Source organism: Tursiops truncatus, chromosome 13, assembly GCF_011762595.2.
Source record: "Tursiops truncatus isolate mTurTru1 chromosome 13, mTurTru1.mat.Y, whole genome shotgun sequence".
NCBI lineage: Eukaryota > Metazoa > Chordata > Mammalia > Artiodactyla > Delphinidae > Tursiops > Tursiops truncatus.
The window spans coordinates 50,133,952-50,159,222 of record NC_047046.1 but is presented as its reverse complement, the minus strand read 5'-3'; the positions used below and the strand labels follow the sequence as shown (position 1 = coordinate 50,159,222).

Below are 25,271 nucleotides of genomic sequence, written 5' to 3'. Positions count from 1 at the left end.
AAAGAGAGATTTACCTGTACGGGCATGACCTAATCAGATGAACTCTTTAAAAGAAATGCAAAGAAACAGAGACTGTCTCCTGCTGGCCCTGATGAAGTCAACAGCCATGCTGTTAACTGCCTAAGGAGAGTAACAGCCAATCAGAGCACAAACCTCAGTCCTACAATGCAAAGAACTGAATTTGCCAGCAACCTGAGGGAGCTTGGAAGCTCATTCTTCCCAAGTTGAGCTTGTAGATAGGAATGCAGCCCAGATGACATCTTTACTGTCACCTTGTGAGACCCTGAGCAGAGACCCCAGCTAAGTATTCCTGGACTCCTAACCCACAAAAACTGTGACAGAGTAAATTTGTGTTATTTTAAGCCACTAAGTTTGTGGTAATTTGTTATGCAGTAATAGAAAACAGTTACACACACAAAAGTAGAGAGAATAGTACAATGTAGCGCTACTCAAACTATAGTCCATAGACCCATGGTATCCACACTCTGTTTGTTTCTGATCCATGAGGCATTAAGTACAGAAATTGAGAGTAAACACTGAGAAACTTTCACAGAAATTTGACATTGCCATGACTTCCAAGTGCCTGTCACTGGATTCAGCTCAAGAAGCAGGATAGAGAGTTTGGATTCTTTAAACTTACATGATGTGGGCTTCCCTGGTGGTGCAGTGGTTGAGAGTCTGCCTGCTGATGCAGGGGACACGGGTTCGTGCCCCGGTCCGGGAAGACCCCACATGCCGCGGAGCGGCTGGGCCTGTGAGCCATGGCCACTGAGCCTGCGTGTCCAGAGCCTGTTGCTTTGCAGTGGGAGAGGCCACAACAGTGAGAGGCCCGCGTACTGCAAAATAAATAAATAAATAATAAATAAATAAACTTACATGATGAATTGTGTACGGTGTGACTGATGTACCAGATACACATTGCAACATATACAATTTTCAGTTTAATTTGGCAACTGAAATCTAAAAGTTATAAAACTCCTAGTTTAAGCATTTATTTATTTTTATGACTTGTTATTTTTTTAAAATCAAGCTTTTGTGTTTTTAATTTAGCACATTATTAGCTTAATTAGGAAAATAGCAATCCAATGATTTATTTTTAACCCTATGTTATTTGACCCCATGTTTCATTGACCATAGCTTGATACAGGGAGGAACTGTCTCGTATAAAGAAAACAAACCCACAGAGCAAATAAAGCCAGTAAAGAATTTTTAATTGTAGCATAAAGAATGCACAGATTTGTTAATATGGTAATTCTAGTATGTGTGAAATTTAAACATGCTGGTGATATGTATTCTTTCTAACTTCATTGTCAATAAACGCAACTAGCTCTGAACTATATAAATTAGAAAAGAATATATCATCAACAAATGTAGTTTGGAGTTTGTTTTGTGTAGGACAGTGTGTTCTGATAGCATAGTTGCAATGATGGGAGAATATTCTGGACCAGTCACCTGGATTAAGGAGCTTGTGAATTAATGCACTGCTTCCTTCATTGAGAAAGTCTTGTTACCAAAACAAGCAAATAAAAAAATCACGTGAACTAGTGCATTTAATGATTAATTAAAAATCTGTGAATTACATAAAAGCAAAATGCATTAACATGGAAACAACCTAAATATCCCTCGATGGATGAATGGATAAAGAAGGTACGGTATATATATACAATGGCATGCTATTCAGCCATAAAAAAGAATGAAATAATGTAAATCAACTATACTTCATTAAAAAAGTCATTCTACTTTTATGTGATGTATGGATGTGGAGCATAATAATCTCTTACTGCATGCTGAGGCGCAGTGCTTGTTGCAGGGAGAATTCTTTTGGAATACAATGCAGAACAAATTCACCATTTTTCTGTAAGGTAAGGAATCAGTTTGACCCAAATGTGTATTTTTGTTTTTTAAAATTTATTTAATTTATTTTTTTATTTTTGGCTGTGTTGGGTCTTTGTTGCTGCGCACGGACTTTCTCTAGTTGCAGCGAGCGGGGGCTACTGTTGGTTGCAGTGCATGGGCTTCTCATTGCAGTGGCTTCTCTTGTTGTGGAGCATGGGCTCTAGGCACGAGAGCTTCAGTAGTTGTGGGTCGAGGGCTCAGTAGTTGTGGCTCATGGGCTCTAGAGCGCAGGCTCAGTAGTGTGGCGCATGGGCTTAGTTGCTCCACGGTATTTGGGATCTTCCCGGACAAGGGCTTGAACCCATGTCCCCTGCATTGGCAGGCAGATTCTTAATCACTGAGCCACCAGGGAAGCCCCTGATCCAGTGTTTGAAGATGTGAACTAGAGCTCCAGACTTGTTGATTTGTCTGATCTCTTAGATATTTTGGGGTTTTTTTTTGTTTTGTTTTTGTTTTTGCGGTACGCGGGCCTCTCACTGTTGTGGCTTCTCCCGTTGTGGAGCACAGGCTCCGGACACGCAGGCTCAGTGGCCATGGCTCACGGGCCCAGCCGCTCCGTAGCATGTGGGATCTTCCCGGACCGGGGCACAAACCCATGTCCCCTGCATCGGCAGGCGGACTCTCAACCACTGTGCCACCAGGGAAGCCCTCTTAGATATTTTTAATGATCTTAAAACTTCCACCCAAAAAGGAATGCAACAAAATATCAAAGAGGCAAAAGTTAGGATTTCTATGATTTTTATGACATGTCTCAACAACAATTAGGAATGTAGGTAGTGGCCTGTTACTCTACACTCATACACCTATGAATATGAATTTTATTTTCCACCAGAAGACAATGCACATGTAAGAAATCTATGGCTCTGGAATAATTTTTCATCAAAAGGTATGGATAATTTAAATTGAAGTACAACTTTACAGGATAAGTTGATGGCACTGGCTAGGATTAAGGACTGAAGACGAATATTGAAAATATATCATTATTTGCTTCATTTTTGATACAAGTTAAAAATGAATATTCTGAGCCTGCTGAAATGACTTGAACTCTCTCCTGCCATTCACACCTCTGTGAGTCTGATTTCTCTACTAGAAGTGTCATGACAACGAAGCAAAGAAAAGTTTAGAGGCACATTACCCTCTGTGAGTAGTGTTGTCATCAATCCAAAGTAGTTTAGATAAATTAAGAAGCAAACTCAATTGTCACATTAAAAACTTTAAATATTAATATGCGTGGTTTTTGTTCAAACTGTGTGCAGAGGCATTTAATATGGGGAATCACTATCTCACTCATAACTTTCTGATGAGTTATGATTATGGAATGACAAAAAGTTATGAATGTAATAGCAATTCTCCATATTCATTGCTTATATAGGCACATTCAGTGAAAAACAGCCACAAAATAGGTTTAAAAAAATTATGTTCACTTTCCATGTAGTATATTTGTTCTGACTGTATTTATTTCAATATAATTGTATGTGTGTTGAACCCAATGAAAAATTTAGACTTATATGCTGTATGTCTGGTTTTTTATCATTTAACTTTTTTGGCAATTCACTTTTATTGTATTTTACAAAAGTATTGGTCTACAATAAATTGGAAATTTTAAAATAAGCAAAGCAGTCTTCTCTCCCAGGTAGATGAGAAGCTACATGAGTGTAAAACTGCAGGGGCCAATATCCTCTTCCACAGAAATCCACTTTTCAGCATTCTTGTCTCAGGTGCTCTCCCATTTATATTTTTCTTGCTGGAGTATTTTAAAGCAAACCTCAGATATCATATAATGTCACACGCAAATATTTCAATATGTATCTCTAAATGTAGTGACTTAAAAACTCTAACCATAATATCATGACAGCCAACAAAATAAGTAATTCCTGTTAGTGTCCAATACTTGGTTTATATTCACTTTTCTCTGATTATTTCAAAAACATATGTTTGTAGTTGTTTTTGTCAAATCAGGATGCAAATACGGGCCACGTACCGCATTTGATTGTGATGTCCCAAGTCTCCTTTGATCTAACAATTTGCCTTCTCTTCTTTAAAACCATATCTTTATTGAAGAAACTGGGTCGTTTGTCCTGTAGAATTTTCTACATTTCCAAGTTTGGCTTACTGCTTTCTAGAACTATCTGTTTACCTGTTCCTCTATCCCTGATCGTTTCCTTTCCTGGGAGTATGGTCAAGGGCTTGGTCAGATTTAGGCTTTTTTTTCCATCAAAATTACTTCCTAGGTAGTGCTGTGTGCTTCCTATTGCATCACCCCAAGAGGCAAAGTTGCCCACTTTTGATGACACTAACTCACATTGATCAGTGGGTTTAGTTTTTCACCCTGACCCATTCATTCTAATACATTCCATTGACTTTCACTGAATGGTTAGCAGCCATTAATTATTGCTACCTAGGTCCGTTTTTCATTGGGGATTTGCAAAATGCTGATTTTCTAATTACCTCATTGCTTATTCATTTATTAGCTTGAATGGCTTTCAATAGAAAGAAATTTTCCTTCTTTACTTGGTTATCTTGAAATATAGGTTGTAGAGAAAAGCAGGATAAAGCTCAATTCTTTCCCTTGCCTTATCAGTTTTCAGAATAACAAGTTTGTGCCTTATCTAAGGTAATCAATTAGTTTTGTTTCGTTCTGGGGTTTTTGTTTTTGGAATATTAATTGAACTCATATATTTTAATATATTTCATGTCTTTCAAAACATTGTCATTATTCAAATGGTCACATTTGGGCCACGGAGCCTTTTCAAGTTGACTCTTGGGTCTTTGTTTGCCATGACCCTTTGAGATCTCCTTTTTTTCAGGCAGGACCAGATGGCCCAGGTTCATCTTATACACTTTTGGCCCAAGATCTGGAATCAGCCATTTAATCCTGGTTCATTTTAGTGGGAGTTGGCATTTTGGGGCCAAAGTCTGTGTTCTACGTGTCTAATGTCTTTAAACTCTTTTCTCATGGAAAACTCACCAGGAACTGAATATGTTGGAGTTTGTGGCTAATGCCATTGCTTTGCTTTGCGAGTCCAATGTCTGTGTCATCCTCAGGGGCCCCCGAGAAGAGAGAGACCTGGGGCTCCTGACCTAAGGCCAGAAAATGACACTTGCACCACCCCCTGAAACATCTAAGTGACTTCATGTTTTCATTCAAGGAATACTATGGTGATCGCCTGTTGTCACTATTGTTCTGGGCCAGGATGGTCCTCATCCATGCTGTCATTGATAATGACTTTCTGGTGAAGGGACATTCATGTGTTGGGGTATGGGGGCTGCTTTTCTGTGCAGGGGCGTCTGATAAACATTGGAGCAGAGACCTGCCTGAAATGAGGAAGGATACCAGGCAGAAGTCTGGGGGAAAAGTGTTGGGGCAGAGGGAACAGTGAGTGTAAGGGCCCTGAGTCAGGAGCGTGCTCACTGTGATTTCTAATATTGACAAATTCTTCACTCTCCAAGATTTCAAGATTCCTTATCAGTTGCAAAATATTTTCTCACAGTAAAAACTTAAAGTTTGCAGCTTGCCTTTCAGTAGTGATCTTTTATATGACTCTTCTGCCGTCACATCATGCTGCCTTACAAGATATACCATCTTGCCCCCTCCCCCCAACACTCATATTCTTAAAAATAACTTTCCTAGTTCCAGAAGTCATAGGTGTTTGTGGCAGAACACATGGAAAACCCCCAAAAGAACATAGAACAAAATAAAATTAAAACAAAACAGAGGCCATCTGTGATCCCGCGGCCCCGCGCCAGAATTAACCTCTGTAATATGGCAGTTGGTATCCATCCTTCCATTCTTTTACAAAAGTGCTGTCTTTCCTCCTCCTCCTCTCCCTGCCTTCCTACTTTCAGACGTGGTCTTCAGTGGCTGTAGAGATGTCTAGCTTTTACCTGCTCAATACTTCTTTGTCAGAGCAGAAGTTTCTTGCAGAGCTTACACTTGCCGACTCAAATTGTCCCTTCAGACCTAGGGGCACTCCCGATGTGCCCTGTACCCCCATCCTTCCCTGTCTCCAGGGGACATGCCTCTGGGTCCTGCCATTCCCACATCACTGACCAGTTCTTGCTTCGTGGTCAGACAGAAGTGACAAGGAAAGTCTGTCCTTACTGTCACCATTTCTCCTTCCTGCAGAGAGAGATGGTGGGGGAGGGGAGAGGAGGCCAGCAATATTTCAAAGGTAACAGTGGAGCTGGAATTTAATCAACTCTTCTTAAGAGAAAATAATTCATTTCAGTATAAAGTGGAATTTTCATTTACTGGATTTGCTTCCGTCACCCAAGGCTGCGTGTGGTATTATCACAGAGGGCCTGTTCATTTGTTAAGTCTCATCCCAGATACCTGAATACTGGTATATGTGAAATATTCTAAACAAATTTAGACACGTGTGGAAGAAAACAAAGACCAACCAAATGAGCACAAACAGATCCCGGGTGTTAAGATTTCAACAGACCTTTCTCAGGGAGACAATTCAACCTACAACAGGTACCTTGATACTACAAAAAGAGTATTTTTGAGAGGCAGCATGGCAAAGTAGCTGGGAGAGGGATTCTGGCACCAGATTGTCCAGATTCAGCCTCTGGCTTTGCTGCTTCTTAGCTGAATGATCTTGGGAAAGATAGTCAGCAATCTGTGCCTCAGTTTCTGCATCTGTAAAATGGGGATGATGCTAATAGAGGTACTGACCTCACTGGGGTGATAAGGAGACCCTGTGAATGAGCACAGGGACGGCACGGAACAGGTGCTCAACCCATGCTGGCTATGCTGAGTGATCTGAGCCTTTCACGGGTATTAACCTTGATCTTCAAAACAACTCAGTTAAATTCGTACTATTATTGCCTTCATTTTACAGAAGGTTTAACTGAGGCACAGACAGATTAACAACTAGTCCAAGGTCACGCACTGGAACGTGGCACAGCTGGGATCCAAACCTGGGCAGCCCCAGTTCCAAGCCTGTACTTGGCTACAATGTCTGATATCTGTTTAAACCTGGCGTTCCCCGCTAGACCCAAGGAACCTGTTTCCTTTGAATATTATTTTCTCCCTCGTGTCTTAGACTCAAATATGTATATGGATATGGTTCTAAGTTTAAAATGAGACTTTCTCTGCCCCCTCAGTCCTCTGGGGCTGTGGCCCCTTGTCCTGGGCTGTCTTCATTTCTCTAACTCCTCAGACCTCTGGCATTCACAACGGACTTCCTGAACCCTTCCTACCTTTGCCTATGTGTAGGGAGCTGCCAGCAAGAGTTCGGTTACAAAATGGGTCTCTATACAAAGGGTGTCCTCACTGTCTGCCGGCCATCTCTCAACCTTTGCCCCTTCTCCTTTGTTTTATTCCTTTTTTGGAAAAAACTCAGCCGCAATGCTGATGACTTCACACTTTATTCCAGAAGTGTGTGGCCCCTTTCACAGTGTTCTCATCCCAGTTCCCCGGGTGCAAGAGCCAGAGGACCACACAGGGACAGGGCAGTGGCAATGCCTGGTCACAAAGGAAAGAGACGCTTGGCTTGACATCAGGTTCATTTTGAATGAATTTTTCCAGAGGCTGCTTTGGGCCAGGACTGGGAATAAATGAGGAAGAAGTTCCAGCCTGCTTTTGTGGCAGACACATAGCAAGATCTGGGGTACGATGCAGGTGTCATAGTGGAGGGTGTGTGGAGGTCAGGGAAGGCTTCCTGGAGGAGGTGACCTGAGCTGAGTCAGACTCAGGTTTGAACTGAGGCTTCATTGCTCCCTAACTGTGTAACGTTGTCAACCTCTCTGGCCTTCTTTCCTCACTGGCTAAATGGAGCTATTGTGAAAATGAGACATGCACTGTATGTGGCATACAAGGGTCATACTGTAAATCACAGCAGGTGGTGCTGTTGTCAAAATTTTACCCACTATCAATGACAATGGTTATTTTCTAATAACATGCCCTCCTCATATTCAGAGGTTATGTTCACTTCCAACAGCAAATCCCAGTCTACATGCAAATATGGCTCTTTAAAAATACAATTATACATAGAAGAGCAAGGTTTTAAAGAAAAAAGGTGTTATAAGTGGATTTTGTCACAGACCGTTTCATGCAGCTCCTGCACCACTGACCCTCTTGACGGGTCCCCCATGAGCCCTGTTAAACGTTTGGGGATTTGCAGAACCGGAATCAGACTTTCTATCCTCTGTGCCGACTTCCATCTGAGCAACAGGACCAAAGATATTTCCTCCACCTTTAACCCATTACATGGGATGTGTAATTATGACCGTGGTGGAACATTTTCAGCTCCCTGGGATCACATCGTAGCGATGATTCTTTTGTAAATTGCCATTATTTCTCCACAGAGTACAACTGAGTGAAGCCAGGTTGCCAAGACGAATGGTATAAGCGTGTCATTGCATTAAACGGACGTTTCCCCCCTTGGCCTTTAATAATTTATACCTTAAAGAAGACAAGTAGCTGTCCAGCCAGCTAATTAAAAATGCTGGCTCTCACAGATGAGAAGTATGGTTCTTAGTAAAGTGTGCACTTGCCACCTTGACGGTTTCTAAGAAGCAGATATTTCTACTGCTCCAGATGTAAGGAAACAAAGTTACTCAGCCGTGGGGAATCCACTTAAACAAGTGAGTCCATGAGACTCCCCCATGATGACACAGCCCTCTGTACAGAATCAGATGGTAAAGTGGGATGCCTGAAGAAAAAATGCAGTTCTCATTAAGTGAGGGAATTGGAACCTTCTTGATCCCAATATCAGCCTGTGGTCCACACATGTCCCCCACGTTCTCAAGGAGGGGATTTGTCGGAATAAATACGAAGCATCCCCTCACTAAGGACAGGACTTCACTAAGGAGCAGTTCTCTGACAAAAACCTGCCCCAGACAAAAACCTGACACGACTGCCAGTTACCGATGCTGTGGGGATACGATCACCTGCAACTGCTCTGAATCCAAAGTCCTCTAAAGACAGTAAAGGGACAAAAAAAGGCATAAGCCCCCCAAAGGTAAAGAGACTAGGCCAAGGGTTCACAGCAGAGAAGGCAACACAAATTTGGAAAAAGATCTCTGAGTGGTCACCGACCTAGCAAACACAGGCAGCTGAGAGCTGACAGCTGGCAGGGGGGCAAGCTGAGAAGCCAGCCCAGGAGTGAGCCCAGAGCCGGCAAGGCTCAGAACAGAGGCATCAGGGAGCTGAAAACAGAGGCACCTAGGGCTGGAGAAGAACAAAACGGCCCCTGACAGCTGGGAGCTGGCCTGGCCCTCACAACGAGGCCATGATATTCTCCTGTTGAACAAAGACAGTTTCCTAGGACACCTCCATCAGACAAGGCCACTCGGTGACGTGGCAGATGAAGATTAAAAACGAGACCATTCATTCCACAGCCACGCCTGAGCATGAAGAAGAACAGGAACAACCGAGACCTGAAGAATGTTCCAGAGACCCCTCTTCTGGCTCAGAAAGTGCCTGAGGCTTCTTTACTGATTACACTTCATTCCTCCTGACTCCTAGATAAAGTTCATTAAGCAATCGCAGGATTACCCCTCATTTCCAGACAGCACCCAATCCGGAGCAAACCACACTTCCCTGAGCCCTCTTCCAGATAACCTAACTCAAGTCCAAATCGTATTCTAAGGTCTTCATAACACTCTCTCAGAGACGCCCGCAGGTCTCCACGATGCCAGTCTCTCTCATTTCAACAAGACGATAAACTCAACTTTGTTTCACTGCAGGTGCGCTCCTGGTGGTCTTTGATGAACACACATAGGCCCAAGACCCCACCCCCTACACCATTTCAGGCAGCTGGAGAGACTGAGCCTGGGGGACTGAGCCTGAGGAAGCACCAGGCCCTGTGGAAGAAGGGGTGGGTTCTCCAAACGGGGCATTAAATGAATGACATCATAGCGAGACTACCAACCTCCTCCCCCATCTGGTTCCCAGAAAAGACAAAGCAAAGAAAAATCAAGAATCTCACAGGAAGCTGAGACAAAAGCAAAAAATAGAATGTCTAAAGCTGAAGCACATTCTTCAACAAATAAATGACATGGAAAAAAGAGTTGGAAGGGAAATTCAACATGAAAAGAGACTTAAGAGCTTTACAACCAATGGCAAAGTGTGGCGCTTACTTGGATTCTGATTCAAACACACCATAAAAAAAAAGCCATTTATGAAATGTAGAGCTTTAGAACCAGCCTTTCCCAAATGTGCCACTTTTGCATGAGGATTATTTTGAGCTAAAGGCAATCAAGCTCCTACAGGTTCAAAAGAAACTCCTGCCCCTCCCTTTGAGCACCTGGAAGAATTTAAATTGAGGATTTTTCCCAGAAAAGGGTTATTACCAGCAATAAATTTTATCTAAGTGGCCCCATCTCTGTGGCGGAGCAAACATCTAATTACCAAACATCTGCTCTTCTTATTGGCCTGTGAAGACCTTCCAGTCTTTGGAAGCCCCACGCCCCTATCCCACCCCTTAGCTCAGGATGGCACATATACCTCATTTTACCCTTCTGTCTGTGAACCTCTCATGTATGTGTAGTTGAAACCGAGCAGGACCCTGTAGGGCCCTTCTGGGTACAAAAGCCTTTCTGTGTCCCCCAATTCTTTTTTTTTTAAGTTAATTAATTAATTAATTTATTTATTTATTTTTGGCTGCATTGGGTCTTCACTGCTGTGTGCAAGGCTACTCTTAGTTGCGGTGCGCAGGCTTCTCATTGCGGTGGCTTCTCTTGTTGCGGAGCATGGGCTGTAGGCATGCAGGCTTCAGTAGTTGTGGCACACGGGCTCAGTAGTTGTGGCTCACAGGCTCTAGAGCGCAGGCTCAGTAGTTGTGACTCACGGGCTTAGTTGCTCCGCGGCATGTGGGATCTTCCCAGACCAGGGCTCAAACCCGTGTCCCCTGCATTGGTAGGCGGATTCTTAACCACTGCGCCACCAGGGAAGTCTTCCCATTTCTTGTTTGTAGGAAAAAGGTTTCAGCCTCCTAGACCTTCCCTGAGTTCCCAAGGGCAGATTCAAGCAGTTACTAATAGGGAAGTGAGGGGAAGCAGAAACAAAGGGAAAGTAGTCAAGAAGCAGTAGCGAGGCAATAAAGCAGAGTCCTAGCTCCTCATCAAGGGATATACAGAACCACCTGATCCACATCTCTGAGTTTTACAGGAACTAAGGCCCCACCCGGGTGGAAGATAGTAACTTCAGGCTGACCTGAGTTCAAGATGAACCAGGACTGGCAGATATGGAATTGTCAAAACTGGGTGGGAGGTATAAAGAGGTTTATCATTCTATTAGCTCTCCTTTTGCATATGTTTGGAAATTTCCATAATAGAGAGGGAACAAAAACAAAACATAAAAACTCCTAAAGTATAACCTTGAAAAAATGCCTTAGCTTATTCAGACCCTCCCTTTGTCCCTAGCCAGGAAGGTGTCAGAGAACAGTGGTCCTCAAAGCCTACAGACACAGGAAGAAGGCTTTAGAAAGCTCTCTGAAAATGTCATAAATCTTATTGAGGATCTAAAGCAGGAAGGTTAAGAGGGCAGCCCCAAGCACAGTTGTACAGGGCTGTCTATCCTCCCTGCATCCTCTGCTCCCACCCTTGAGTGAGCCCATGGTATCCGGGGACAAGGCCCTTCCATTCTTCAGGGAGCCTTACTGGGCAGCTTAGCTGGGGGGCTCTGGAGGGCCAAATGCAGGCGGTAGCTCTGGGGTCAGATTTGGCCCTGGGTGAGGGTAGGGAGGTGGCTTGCCTTTGATGCAAGGGAGCCCTCCACTGACCCAGGTGACAAGTGGGAGGTGGGCACCAGGAAGGAGAGGACAGTTACGTTTGTGACAGCTGAGCTGCTGGCAGAGTGAAGGTTGGGGGTGGGATTTGACTCTTGGAGGCAAAGAGCTGCTGCTCAAGTTTTCTCTAAGGGATGTTGCTTAAGGGTCTGTGACTTCAAACAACTCCCTCTGACATTAATGATGTTAATCTTGGGAGAAGAAATTCTTCATTTTAAAGTTCACTGTGAGACCCAGAGGCAGCTTGAAGCAGACATTTTCTTTACCAGGAAATTTCCAAGGGCTCTCCTGCTTTTGAGCAACTTACCTAGGTTTTCATATTTTTATGAGACTCGTTGCTTTCAGCCTCTTTGAAGTACAATGAAAAAAATATTTTTCCACCTTAGTAATAGAGAGTAGTACCTTCATGCTTTACAAATAAGGGTTTTCACCAAGTGTGTGGAACTGGGGATTCATTTAATGATGGCTAGATGGAAGTTTGTGGCTTTTAAAGAGCTGCTTTCTAAAAATAGACAATTATCAGTGCAATTCGTTCACCAGGAAAGGGCACAACAGAACAGTCCTGAAAAATAGGCACAGGCCAGAGCCACGTCTCCTGAGCTTTTTGGAGTAATGGACCCATCAAGAATCTAATGGAAGATATGAATGCCTCCGAAAAATGCACAAAATGCCCAGCCACACATATTTTACATATCATTTTAGAGGGTTCAGGAGCCCGAGGAAAGCTCCTGAACAAGAACACAGAGCTGGGAGGAGGCGATGGCTCATTTACATCACAAAAGAACTCTTGGCTCCAAAAAAAGGATTTGCTCTGGGCTCCAAAGTTCCAGTTGGTTTATTTGATTTGCAAATATTCCATTTCTATGAGACTTCACAGCTAAGACACTGTTGAATCAGTTCAAGCCTACTTCCTTCACACATCCATGAATGAAACAACGAATTCTTTCAACGAATTATTATTGTGCGCTGGGCAAGAGAGTGAGTCAGGTTGTTCCTGGCTGTGTCTCCAGCACCTAGGACAGCTCTCAGGACTAGCGACTGGATCAATGTAGGAACGAATAAGTAAGCTAAATACAAAATACTATGAAGAAAATTAGTGCTGTAATGGTGGCTAAAGGGTGGGGGTAGAGGGAAGAAACCTCAGTGGAAGGAGGCGGGGAGAGATCAGGGAAGGGCTCCACAAAAAGGAGAGCTTTAAGCTGAGCCCTGAAGGATGAGACCTGCGGAAGAGTATTTCAGAAGGGAAGACCAGCATGTGCAAAATCTCAGGTCAGGAGAGGTGTGCCATGGTGAGGACACGTGATTGTCCTGGAGCATAAGAAGGAACCAGACATAGGGCTTTCTAGGCCAGGGTAAAGAGCTGCTTCTTTAGTTCTGGATGCTATGGGAAGTAATTGGAGGGTTTAAGCCATGAAGGAATATGATTTGATCTACATTTTCAGAAAAATTGCTCTGGTTGCTGTGTAAAGAATAAACCGTTGGGAGTGAAGGACAAAGAGGACAGCTGGAGGCCAGTTGTCTGGGCAAGAGATGATGGTGGCTGTTTGATTTGGGGGGATGGTGAATTAGGGATGTTGAGAAATGACTGGAGATGAGTGATCCCTGGAAGAAGTCAACCAGGAGTGGTGATAAATCTGATGTGGACAGAGGAGACTCAAGGATGGCCCCTGACTTCTGGCTAGAAGGATGGTGTTGGGCAGGCAGAGATTTTCCCTTACCCTTCTAGGTTCTTCTGGCTGGTCTAAATTGGCATGAGTCAGATTAAAAGGAGAAAATCAGTTTAATTTCATACATTCGGGAACACCATAAACATGTGGGTCAGAGAAAGAAGGGTAAAATGAGGTATATATGACATCCTGAGCTAAGGAATGGGATGGGGCTTGGGGCTTCCGAGGACAGGAGGGTCATTCACAGGAAGATAATAAGAAGAGCAGATGTTTGATAATTAGACGTTTGCCCTGCTATATGGATAGGGCCACTCAGATAAAATTTATTTTTGGTAATAACTCTTTTTCTGGGAAACGTCTTCAATTTAAATTCTTCCAGGTGGTTAAGGGAGCAGTAGTAGTTTCTCTTGAGCCCACAGGGTCTCAACTGCCTTTAGCTCAAAAGTGGCACATTTCGGGGGAGGGTCGTTCTGAACCCCTACAATGGTGATATTATTCACAGAGACGAGGAAAACGAGAGGATGGGTTTTGAGGGAGAAATCAGGAGTTCCGAGTTGGATGAGTTGGATTTGAGAAGTTGATTGGACGTCTAAGTGGCATGTGAGGGAGGCAGTGCCATTGGAGGAGTCTGGGGATGGAGGATGAACTGGGATAGGTCACAGCATAGGGGGCATTAAATCTAGAGAGATTTGGGAGCCCGGAAAGACCAAGTGACCGTAAGTTTTATTTATTTTTTACTTATTTATTTCTGGCCACGTGGCTTGTGGGATCTTAGTTCCCTGACCAGGGATCGAACCCAGTCCCTCAGCAGTGGAAGCGCAGAGTCCTAACCGCTCGACCACCAGGGAATTCCCTCTAGTCTTTTCTTAATCCAACCCACCCTTTAAAACTCAGTTCAATCCCTCTCTGGCATCACCCTGGGGACAAGGGTCCCATCCCCCACCCCTGTTCTGCTTTGTGCTGAAAACCTCTTGCCCTGCACAGCATTGCACGTGCATCCATGTTGTCCCCCAAACCACAGAGAACATGAATCAAGGTCTTCAAGTGCCCTGCTGAAGCCCTCTCTATACTTGAGGTGAAGGAGGACTCCCCCCATACCAAATCTTGGGCCTTTTATGCTGTGGACGAGGTGTGCTTTTGAAGTAGTCCTGCATCGTGGGCTTGTGTCCCACCCTGGAAAATGGGGCAGCTTGTATTGATAAATCTGGTGCCTCTGCCCTAAATGCCTTTTGAATATCCCATTCCACGTGTATTTATGGCCCTTTGTTTTTGTTTTATTGGAGTATAGTTGATTTACAATGATGTGTTAGTTTCAGGTGTACAGCCAAGTTCATCAGTTATGCATATACATATATCCCTTCTTTTTCATATTCCTTTCCCATATAGGTTATTGCAGAATACTGAGTATTGTTCCCTGTGCTATACATTAGGTCTTTATTACTTATCTATTTTCTATATGGTCGTGTGTATATGTTAATCCCAATCTCTTAATTTACCACTTCCCCCGACGTTTCCCCTTTGGTAACCATAAGTTTGATTTTGAGATTTCTGAGTCTGTTTCTGTTTTGTAAATAAGTCCATTTATATCAATTTTGTTTTACTAGATTCCACATTTAAGTGATATCATATATTTGTCTTTCTCTGACTTCACCTAAGTATGATAATCTCTAGGTCCATCCATGTTGCTGCAAGTGGCATTATTTCATTCTTTTTTATGGCTAATATTCCATTGTATATATGTACCACATCTTCTTTATCCAGTTATCTGTCGATGGACATTTAGGTTGTTTCCATGTCTTGGTTATTGTAAACAGTGTTGCAATGAACATTGGGGAGCATGTATCTTTTCAAATTATGGTTTTCTCCAGATATATGGCCAGGAGTGGGATTGCTGGATCATATAGTACAAAGGATGGGAGGTGGTGGTGGCCTTCACGTGGGCCCTACCCAGGGGCAGCGTTTAGAAAGTGAGCAAAAGGAGGTGAGAGCAACATCGGAGGCCATGGGGCAGAAAGCTCGGGGAATTGGCATCTAAGAAATTTCAATGAGTCTCTTTTTGATAAAAAGGGTACTTTGCCTTGGTGATGTCAGAATGGGCAAATGTTCCTTTTTTTTTTTCTTTTTACCAGCTAACATGTGCAAAGATGTTTGTTACTTTCTCCCTCTCTGAGCCTCATTCTAAGGAGTGATGACTAGACTTTGGAGTAGTGTGGGGCCCTGAGAGCCAGAGAGCGGTGTTGGCGAGAGTTGTGGCAGGCAGTAGGAAGCCAGCATAGGTCCTAGAGGAGAGGAGGTATATCACGAGTCCCAAGAGGTGAAGATCTGGCAGGTTAGGCAGGGCTGAAGGCTGAGAAATCAGTGAGATGCTGCTCCCACCTGGATGGCAGGAGCTATGATAAGACGATGTATCTGTGTTAAAATTAAAGTGGAAATTAAGAACACACCTCCCTCTTAGTCAGCACTTTTAAGGCTGTCTTATTTGAAGTTCAGAAAAAGAGTTAAAGAATCTATTTAAATGCAAATGTGCCATAAAACCAGCAATTCATCTTCGAAATGCTCTCAGCCCTTCTTTCATCAGGCTCTGCTCATAATAGTGTTATTTTTTTCATCGTAGAGAATAATATCTCTTGAGAAGGCCTGTGTTGATGGAGTGCACCTGGTGTGATTACCTGGGGTTGGCGAGGGACTGGCGGTGGTGCGGGTGGAATCTGGGACTTCTTCTGGGGCAGAATCAGCACACACACATGTGCCCCTGTGCCTTCTGGGATGGGCTGAGCAGCACAGAAGCTGGGCGTGGCATCCACCTAGTGGGACTGGGGGTTCTGGGCTCTGGGGGTTCCTCTTCCTGGAGTTTCCTCCCTGGCCTTCCTGATTATAGTGCTCCAGAGGAGCCAAAACTTACCTCTGTGTTCCAGTGAGCAGGAGGATGTGGTGCCCAGACTCAAGGACTGAATTAGACTCTGTTCAAAAGGAAGCAGACACAGCACCTGACTCAGAGGAAGTGACCTGACAGTGCTGACCACAGACCCTTGTGCTCAGTGCAGGAAGGAGGAGGGAAGGTAATTGACCCTCACTGTCTGTGAAACCTGTGTACCCTGTGGGGCCCTCCTAGATACAAATGCCCCTCTGTGCTGCAATTTTTTTGTTTGTAGAAAAAGGTTTTACTCTCCTAGGCCTTCCCTGATTTCCAAAGGGCAGACTCAAGCAGTTACTAATTAGGGAAGTGAGGAAATGCAGACACAGAGGAAAAGCAGTCAAGAAACAATAGTTCAGTGATAAAACAGAGTTCTAGTCCCTCCTCAAGGGATATACATAACAATCTGACACATATCTTTGAGTTGTTCTTTAGGAGCTAAGGTGGAGGATGGTGACTACATGCTGAGCACAAACACTGTAGACCCCAGACCGCAAAACGTTGATGATTAAGATTCCTGAAACATCATCCTATTACCTCACCACCAACCAAGCAGAAGAAAGTCACCCTCCCTGCAACCCTCACTCCAATTGTTGCCTTTAAATACCTTACACCCCAGCCAGCCAATAAGATGGATCTGAGGCAAACCTACATCTCCCATCTTCTGGGTTGGTGCCCTCTTGATCAATAACCCTTTCTTTGCTCCAAACTCTGGCATTTCCTTTGTTTAGCCTCACTGTGACTGTGCATGGGCACACGAACTTGGGTTCAACAACATCTGTGTACATAGGGGATTGGGCACCAGGCAGCTAGGGCAGAGCTTGGTGGGGAATCGAGCATGGTGCTGAGTGAAACCATCTGCTTCTCAGAGGCAGGAGGGCCTTTGTCCCATCAAGGCCTGGGCCCCTCTGGGAGCAGCCAGGGGACCCAAAGCATGTCCAGTGGCCACAGATACCCTTGTGCCTGTGCCCTTGACTAAGAGGAGACTCTGCACTTGAAAGCCCCCCAAACCCACAGAACTATCTAAGAACTACCTGGCTCAAGGTGAACTCTTGTTAGGGAGCAGGCAAAGCCCACCTGGCACAGCTCACCTCATCTCTGTTGCTGAACTAGGGGCACCTCAGAATGAGGCCATGGTCCTGGCACCAGGATCAGGGCCCAGCCCCAGTGGGTAAGCAATCAAAGTGTGTTGAGTTTTTTGAAACTGCTGTATAGTTTTGTAATATGTATAGGTGCAGAATTTCTAGATATTAAGATGTTTAATATAAAATTTCCTTCATACAGTTCTTTTTACTTCTGTTTATTCAGAGTCATGCAGAATTTGGTTTGAAAGACCCTATGCTAAGGTAGGTTGTTCTCCCATATTTTTTCTGCCCCCTCCTCAAAGAGCCCACTTCCCTCAGGACTCACAAGTGGAGGCCAACCTTGTGAAGAAGGAACACAGGGCTGTGAAAAACCCCACTTCCATTCTTCTTTCTCTATTTTGGAGACACCATGGGGGTGGGCATATTTCGGGTCTGGAATTGCTTTCTGCCTGGGAGAAGAAGCTGGAGCCAGGGACAAAGAGCTGGAGCTCAGGGGCTCTTAGAGTAAACTGGTTCAGGCAAGGGTGGTATCCATGAAGCTCATCTCTTGGGAATACAGCCAGGCAGGGACAGCCTTCAGAAGACTGACTCTGCAGAGGAGAGGGGCCCCCACCTCTAAGAGTGAAACTGAGTATGACCCTATGGGGCCCTCTTGGGTACAAAAGCCTTTCTGTGTCCCCCAGTTCTTGTTTGTAGGAAAAGGCTTCAGCTTCCTAAACCTTTCCTGAGTTCCAAAGGGCAGATTCAAACATTTACCAATCAAGGAACTGAGGGAACACAGAAACAAAGGAAAGGCAGTCAAACAATAGTGCAGCAGTAAAGCAGAGTCCTAGTTCCTTCTCAAGGAACTCCTTATCTTTGAGTTCTTCTGCAGGAACTAAGGCCTCCATCCAGGTAGAGGATGGTAATTTCAGGCTGAACACCAGATTCCTAGAACACCACCCTGTTACCTCACCACTAACCAATCAGAAGAAAGTCACACACCCTGCAGCCCTCACCCCAAATTTGCCTTTAAACACTCTTCCCCGAAAAATATCAGGTCTTTTGAGCACCAGCTCTCCAGTCTCCTTGCTTGGCCCTTGCAGTACACCTTTATCTGCTCCAAACTCTGATGTTTTGGTTTGTTTGGCTTCACTGCGTGTTAGGTACACGAACTTGCATTTGACAACAATTTTGGCGAGCCAGCCAGGAGCCCATGCCTGTGACAGGTCAACCCTGGCTGGGGGCAGTCCCTTCCCTGAGTCCCCAGCAGCTGCTAAAGCTCATTTTGTTTCAGGGAACTCAGAGGGACTCTCTCTGACAGACACCAACCACCACAGCACAAGGCTGTTTGGAGCTGAGAAATGTCCTGATCTACAGTTCACCTTTACTTTTGTTTTGGTGTGAGTCACTCCAGCTTGTGCAGGCTGGGAATTCTGTCCCCACCAACTGGGTTCATTTCCTTTCAGGAATTGAGCCACTCTGGCTCATTGTGAGCCAATCTATACCCATTCCCTCTTGGGAGCTGGGCCAATCTCTTTGGAGGCCTCCATCTGGGAATGGGAGTGGAATTTGGATTCTAGCTCATCTGATCTTTGTCTGTGTGACTGTATTTGTTGTTTGTATCTTTGTGTGTATATCAGTACTTGCATTGGTTGGTTGAGACATCTCTGGTAACAGAGATTGCATGTGATGACACCAAAGTATTCGTCCCTATTGCATTGCCTTCACCTACAGTGGAGCATTGGTTGGGAATTTTCCCTTTCTAGGGCTACGGAACTGTGACCCTGAGAGACTGTTCTACATTGCAGTATTTGCTGTTTGCTTGATATTTGACAACACCAGAAGTGAGTAATTAAATATGGGTGATCAGAGCTCTGTTCCACCTTGTAGTCACCTAGGGTGTATATTGCAAAACTGGGAGAGCTTCAGCTATCTTCCATGAATGAAAGAAAATGATTTTTTATTGTAATACTGCTTGGCCTCAGTACTCCTTGGGGTCTGGAGAACAATAGTCCCTAATTGTTCTCTAAATTGTAACACCATCTTTCAACTAGAACTGTTTTCTGAAAGGGAAAGGAAATAGGATGAACTTCCTTATGTTTAGGCTTTTATTCTATTGTAACAAAGTGAGTCTTTTGGAATTGCTTTGGCTTTTATCTTGGGGGTGTGTGTGAGTGTCTCAGTACATGAGTCCAAATCCTGTTTCTCTTCCTGATATTGACCTTTGTCAGATGGTCCTGGTAACTTAAATGCTGGTTCAAGTTTCTCTGGAAGTGAGGCATGTGAATGATATGTATTACTGTCTATTACTGTTATTGATCTAAACTGAATTGGCTATTTAGGAACTGAAGGAAATCTCACCCTAAAAATGGCCAAGATGGGGCTCTTGACATTCTAAAACTGTCTTTTGCATGTGCAGTTAGTAGAAGGTAGCTTTCTAGAAGGAACTTGTACTTCTCTCCCTGTGCCTTTGAGATGTAAATGATCTACCTGGGCTCTCAGGAACTTTTATCTAATCATCTGTGATCCCTGAGACTGAAGAAAAAGAAAAAAAAGAGGCCTTTTGAAACTCAAGCAGGAAAACTGTGGGTTATCTGTCTGTGTCTATATAGATGTATGTATGTTTATGTGTACATTATCAATATGATGTGTCTCTGCCTCCAAATGGCATTGCCAAGATTGGTTTGTGGATGAGCTCTGTTTAAAAGGCTTAAAAGAAATTAAGCACTTATATAAGTTCTCAGAAATATAAAAGAAACTGGCCAGAATGAATTTTAGGTTCACATGATCTTGGAGATATTCAATATTAAATTGATATCTGGTATTAAAGCTAGTGGAAGCTTGTTGGTTTGATTAATATAAACATGTCTTTACAGTCATCAGTATTAAGTATAATATTTTTATTGTACTTACTAAAAGTCAACAAGTTCATATTGTTTCTGTTATAAAATTTGTCAACAAGAAAAATGATATGATGAAATGAGTAAATTAAATGTAAAGCAGGTTTTTTAGGTAAACTTTAAAAAATAATTTAAAAAATAATAATGAGGGAAACATTTCAGTATGCCAGAAAAAGTAGGATGTGTGTTTTCAGTAAAAGAAGGTATGAGGAATGGAAATGCATTTTGCTAAAGGAAAAAATGGTAGTTTTATCCCAGAGCTGGTTGTTTCTGAATGAAAAAGAAAATAAGGGACAGAATAATATGGATACAGAAAGTTGTACAAGGTTTGTGGAAAAGGAACACTGAGAAAAGAGTTTTTTACATGGTCAGAATTGGCTAAGATTGGATTAAATTTAATTAGGTAAATGGATTTTGTTATTAAGAGTAGGCTGATACAGGACTGGAATCGGTTTCTCTCTCTGTTAAGAGAACAAAGTTTTCTTGGAATGCTGCTTTTGATAACAAACTGTGTGAGGTTCTTTGCCTTAAAATGATCTGTATTTGCTTTTGAAATCTTTTGTCACTTTGGTTGAGTGAATAAGTTTTGTTTCACATAACCTGTGATCCTATTTGACCAAGTGTTTTGAAACCTTTTTGATATTTTTGACAAACTTCCCAAATATCAAATTCTAATTGATGTTCTTTTGACCTCCAGCTAACTCTGGTATGCTTCAGAGGAATGCTGAGGCATCTCAGAGATTAAATTAACTAGGATTATTTGATAAGTTAAATTACATGGGAAGCATTGTCAAATGAATGATAAGCCTTCTCAGGTTATACTGTGTGGGTAAATGTTATTAATATAGATATTCTAAAAGCAATATGGAATTCCTAAAAATATGGTATATCCTAATAAAATGTTATCAGTCATAATTCTAGTTATTATAACCAAATTTCTTTGTCAGTTGCATTGACAGGAGTCTTAATCATACAAGACTTGGATCCAAAACTTAGAACATGGGAATATTTCCAATTTGGTGTCCATTCCTCAAATTGAGGCAGGACTACACCCCATTTCAGCAGGAAGTAGCCAGAGCAGTTGTTGCCCTGTTCTCTCAAAGATTTGGGGAAGGCTGAAACAGGAGTGGGGATTGAAACCAAGTTGCTGCAAAACTGAGTTCCTCTGCCAAGTTTATGATTAACCTCTGTATGCAAAATGTTATCCCCTTTCTTGTCCAACACCTGTTCCCCTCAAGATTGAGGAGTATTAAAGAAAAGGAGGGATTAAGATGAGCATAACCCTGTGGGCCCTACTGGTACAAAAGCCTTTCCATGTCCTCTGTTTCTTATTGGTAGGTAAAAGCCTGCAGCTTCCTAGACCTTCCCTGATTTCCAAAGGGCAGATTCAAGCAGTTATTAATCATGGAAGTGAGGGAATGCAGAAACAAAGAGAAAGCGTCAAACAATAGTAGAATGATAAAGCAGAGTCCTAGCTCCTCCTCAAGGGATATACATAACAACATGTCCTTGAGTTCTTCCACAGGAACTAAGGCCCTCACCCAGGTGGAGGATGGTAACTTCAGGCTGAGCACAAGATTCCTGAAACACCACCCTGTTACCTCACCATTAACTAATCAGAAGAGAGTCACACACCCTGTAGCCCTCATCCCAAATTTTGCCATTAAAACCTCTTCCCCCCCCAAACCTTCGAGCACAAGCCACCTGTTCTTGCTTGGCCCTGAAATAAACCTTTCTCTGCTCCAAACTCTGGAGTTTTGGTTTGTTTGGCCTCACTGAGCATCAGGCACACAAACTTGGGTTCAACAATAAGAGCTTGAGGGGATGTTGACTCTAACAAGGAATGCATGAGACGAACTGTCATCCAGGGAGGGCTCACCATGCACCAGATACATGAACTGTTTTATGTGATCTTCCCTCAAACTATCTGTTTGCAGATGACATGATCTCGAATTGAGAAAATCCTCAGGAATGTACTAAAAAACTATTAAACTAATAAACGAGGTCAGCAAATTTGCAGAATACAATATCAATGTACCAAAAAAATACTGATTGTACATAAAATATACAAAAAAAAGTACGTGGACTGAATGAATGCAAAGCAGTGTTCACAGTGCTTGGTACTTGTGGCAGGAAGCAAGAAGGATGGGGACATGTGGTTAAGGAGGCTACGGTGTTTCCCTCTGAATATTCCTGCATTGTTTGAACCTTTTATGAGGAGTATGCATTAATATATTACTTGTGTGGTAAAAACATCAGTAATTGGTCACCTCCTCCAAACTTCTCCCTAAAATGCAATAAAGAAAATAAGACTGGCCTTAATTCCGATCATGATAGGGATGTGGTTTTTAAAATGTATGTTTATATACTTGCAACGAATAATCCAAAAGTGAAATTAAGAAAATAATTTCATATATAATAGCACCAAAAAATAAAGAAAGAATACATTTAACTAAAGAAATGTCAACCTTGAACACTGAAAACTATAAAATATTGTTGAAAGAAATTAGGAAGACCTAAATAAATGAAGACAATCCATGTTCATGGATTGGAAGGCTTAATATTTTTAAGATGGCAGTACTCCCTAATTATTCTATAGATCCAACACAATCCCTATAAAATTCCAAGTGCCTTTTTGGCCAGAACTGACAAGCTGATCTTAAAATTCGTATGGAAATGCAAGGGACCCAGTACAGCCAAAACAATCTTGAAAAAGAAGAACCAAGTTGGAGGACTCACACTTACCCATTTCAAATTTACTGCAAAGCTACAGTATCAAGAAAGTGTGGTACTGGCATAAGAATAGGCATATAGTCCAATGAAATAGATTTGAGATCCCAGAAATTCACTTTCATGTTTATAGTCCATTGATTTTCAGCAAGGGTGCCAAGACAATTAAATGGGGAAAGAACAGTTTTTTAAATAGATGGTACTGAGACAACTGGATACTTATATGTAAAAGATCACTTCCTCACACCATACATAAAAATTAACTCAAATGAATGCTAAACCTGATTGTTAGAGCTAAAACTATAAAACTCTTAGAAAAAAATATAGGCATGAACATTCATGACCTTGGATTAGAACAAGCATTCTTAGATATGACACAAAAAGTGTAAGCAACAAAAGAAAAAAAGATAAAGCATATTTCATCAAAATTAAAAACTATTGTGCTTCAAAGTATACTACCAAGGAAGTGAAAAGACAACTTACAGAATAGGAGAAAATATTTGTAAATCATATATCTGATAAGGGACTTGTATCTAGAGTATATAAAAAACACATCATTCAATAACAAAAAGACAAATAACCTAATTAAAAAATAGGGGGGCTTCCCTGGTGGCGCAGTGGTTGAGAGTCCACCTGCCGATGCAGGGGACACGGGTTCGTGCCCCGGTCTGGGAAGATCCCACATGCTGCAGAGCGGCTGGGCCCGTGAGCCATGGCCACTGAGCCTGTGCGTCCGGAGCCTGTGCTCCACAACGGGAGAGGCCACAACAGTGAGAGGCCCACGTACTGCAAAAAAATTAAAAAAATAAAAAAATAAAAAAATAGGGAAAGGATCTGAATAGACACTTCTCTGAAGAAGATATACACATGATCAATAAGCAGATGAAAAGAGGTGTCAATATCATTAACCATCAGGGAAATGCAAATCAAAACCATAATGAGATACTACTTCACACTCATTAGGATGGCTAGAATTTTTTAAAAAGACATTATAACATGTGTTTTAAGGCACTTTTATACACTATTGGTGAGAATTGTAATGGGGCTGTTTTGGAAAAGTATGGCTGTTCCTCAGAAAGACAAACATAGAGTTACCATATGACCCAGAAATTCCACTCCTAAGTATGTACCCAAGAGAAATGAAAACATATGTCCACATTAAAACTTCTACACAAATGTTTATAGCTATATTATTCATAACAGCCAAAACGTGGAAACAATGCAAATACCCATCAATTAATGAATGGATCAATCAAATGTGATATATCTATATAATGGAAGATTGTTTGACCATAAAAGGAAATAAAGAACTTATACATGCTACAACATGGCTGAACCTTGAAAATATAGTAAGAGAAAGAAACCAGTCACAAAGACCATGTATTATATGACTCCATTTATAAGAAATGTCCAGGATAGGCAAATTCATAGAGACAGAAAATACATTAGTGGTTGCCTAGTGCTGAAGAATTGGGAGGAAATGTGAAGTGATTGCTCATGGGTTCAGGGTTTATTTTGGGGTGTTGAAATGTTCTAAAATTGATTGTGGTGATGATTATACAACTCTAAATACACCAAAAACTATTGACTTATACACTTTAATGGGTGAATTGTGTGGTATGTTAATTATATCCCAATAAGATTGTTATAGTAAAAGAAAATAATTTATCAATGAAAACATCAGGGCTTGGAGAGTTTTAAAGTACAGTTTTAAACTACAAGTTCAATTTTTAAAATTGTTATAGGACTGAGTTATCTTTCATGTTGTGGGTTAGTTTTGATAGTTTGTGGTTTTTGAGGATTTAACCTATTTCATGTAGTCTGTCCAATTCATTTTCATAGAAATTTTATTGTTTTCATGTCTGTGAGGTCTACAGTTATATTCACTTTTTCATTCTTGATTTAGTAATTTCTGTCTTCTCTCTTTTTCTGTTTGTCAGTCTGACTAGAGGTACATCAATTGTATTGGTCTTTCAAAGAACCACCTTTTGGTTTCATTGATTTTTTTCTGTTTGTCTATTTTCAATTTCATTAGTAACTGATCTTTATTATTTCTATCTCCTACTCGCTTTGGGTTTATTTTGCTCCCCCTCCTCCCCACCCCCTCCCCCAGTTTCTTATGGGAGAAGCTTAGGTGGTTGCTTTAAGACGTTTCTTATTTTGTAATATAAGCATTTAATGCAATAAATTCCCCTCCCACTTTAGCTACACCCCACAATTTTGATATGTTATATATTAATTTTCTTTCTTTTTAATGTATTTTCTAATTTCCTTTGAGATTCCTTTTTAAAAGTGTGCTGTTTCTTTGCTAGTGTTTGGAAAATTTTCAATTGTCTTTGTTACTGATTTCTAGTTTAATT

The 25,271-nt window shown here is 42.1% G+C and overlaps 1 long non-coding RNA gene across 2 annotated transcripts in view; it reads left to right on the top strand.

The window, feature by feature from the left end:
* LOC109549191 (uncharacterized) overlaps positions 1 to 25,271 on the top strand; it is a 103,004-nt gene that overhangs the window by 25,043 nt on the left and 52,690 nt on the right. For both annotated transcript variants that reach the window (XR_012325378.1, XR_002175408.3), the window contains exons 3-5: positions 16,216 to 16,359; positions 17,523 to 17,560; positions 19,048 to 19,125. This is a non-coding gene — a long non-coding RNA (uncharacterized lncRNA). The remainder of the gene's footprint in view (positions 1 to 16,215; positions 16,360 to 17,522; positions 17,561 to 19,047; positions 19,126 to 25,271) is intronic.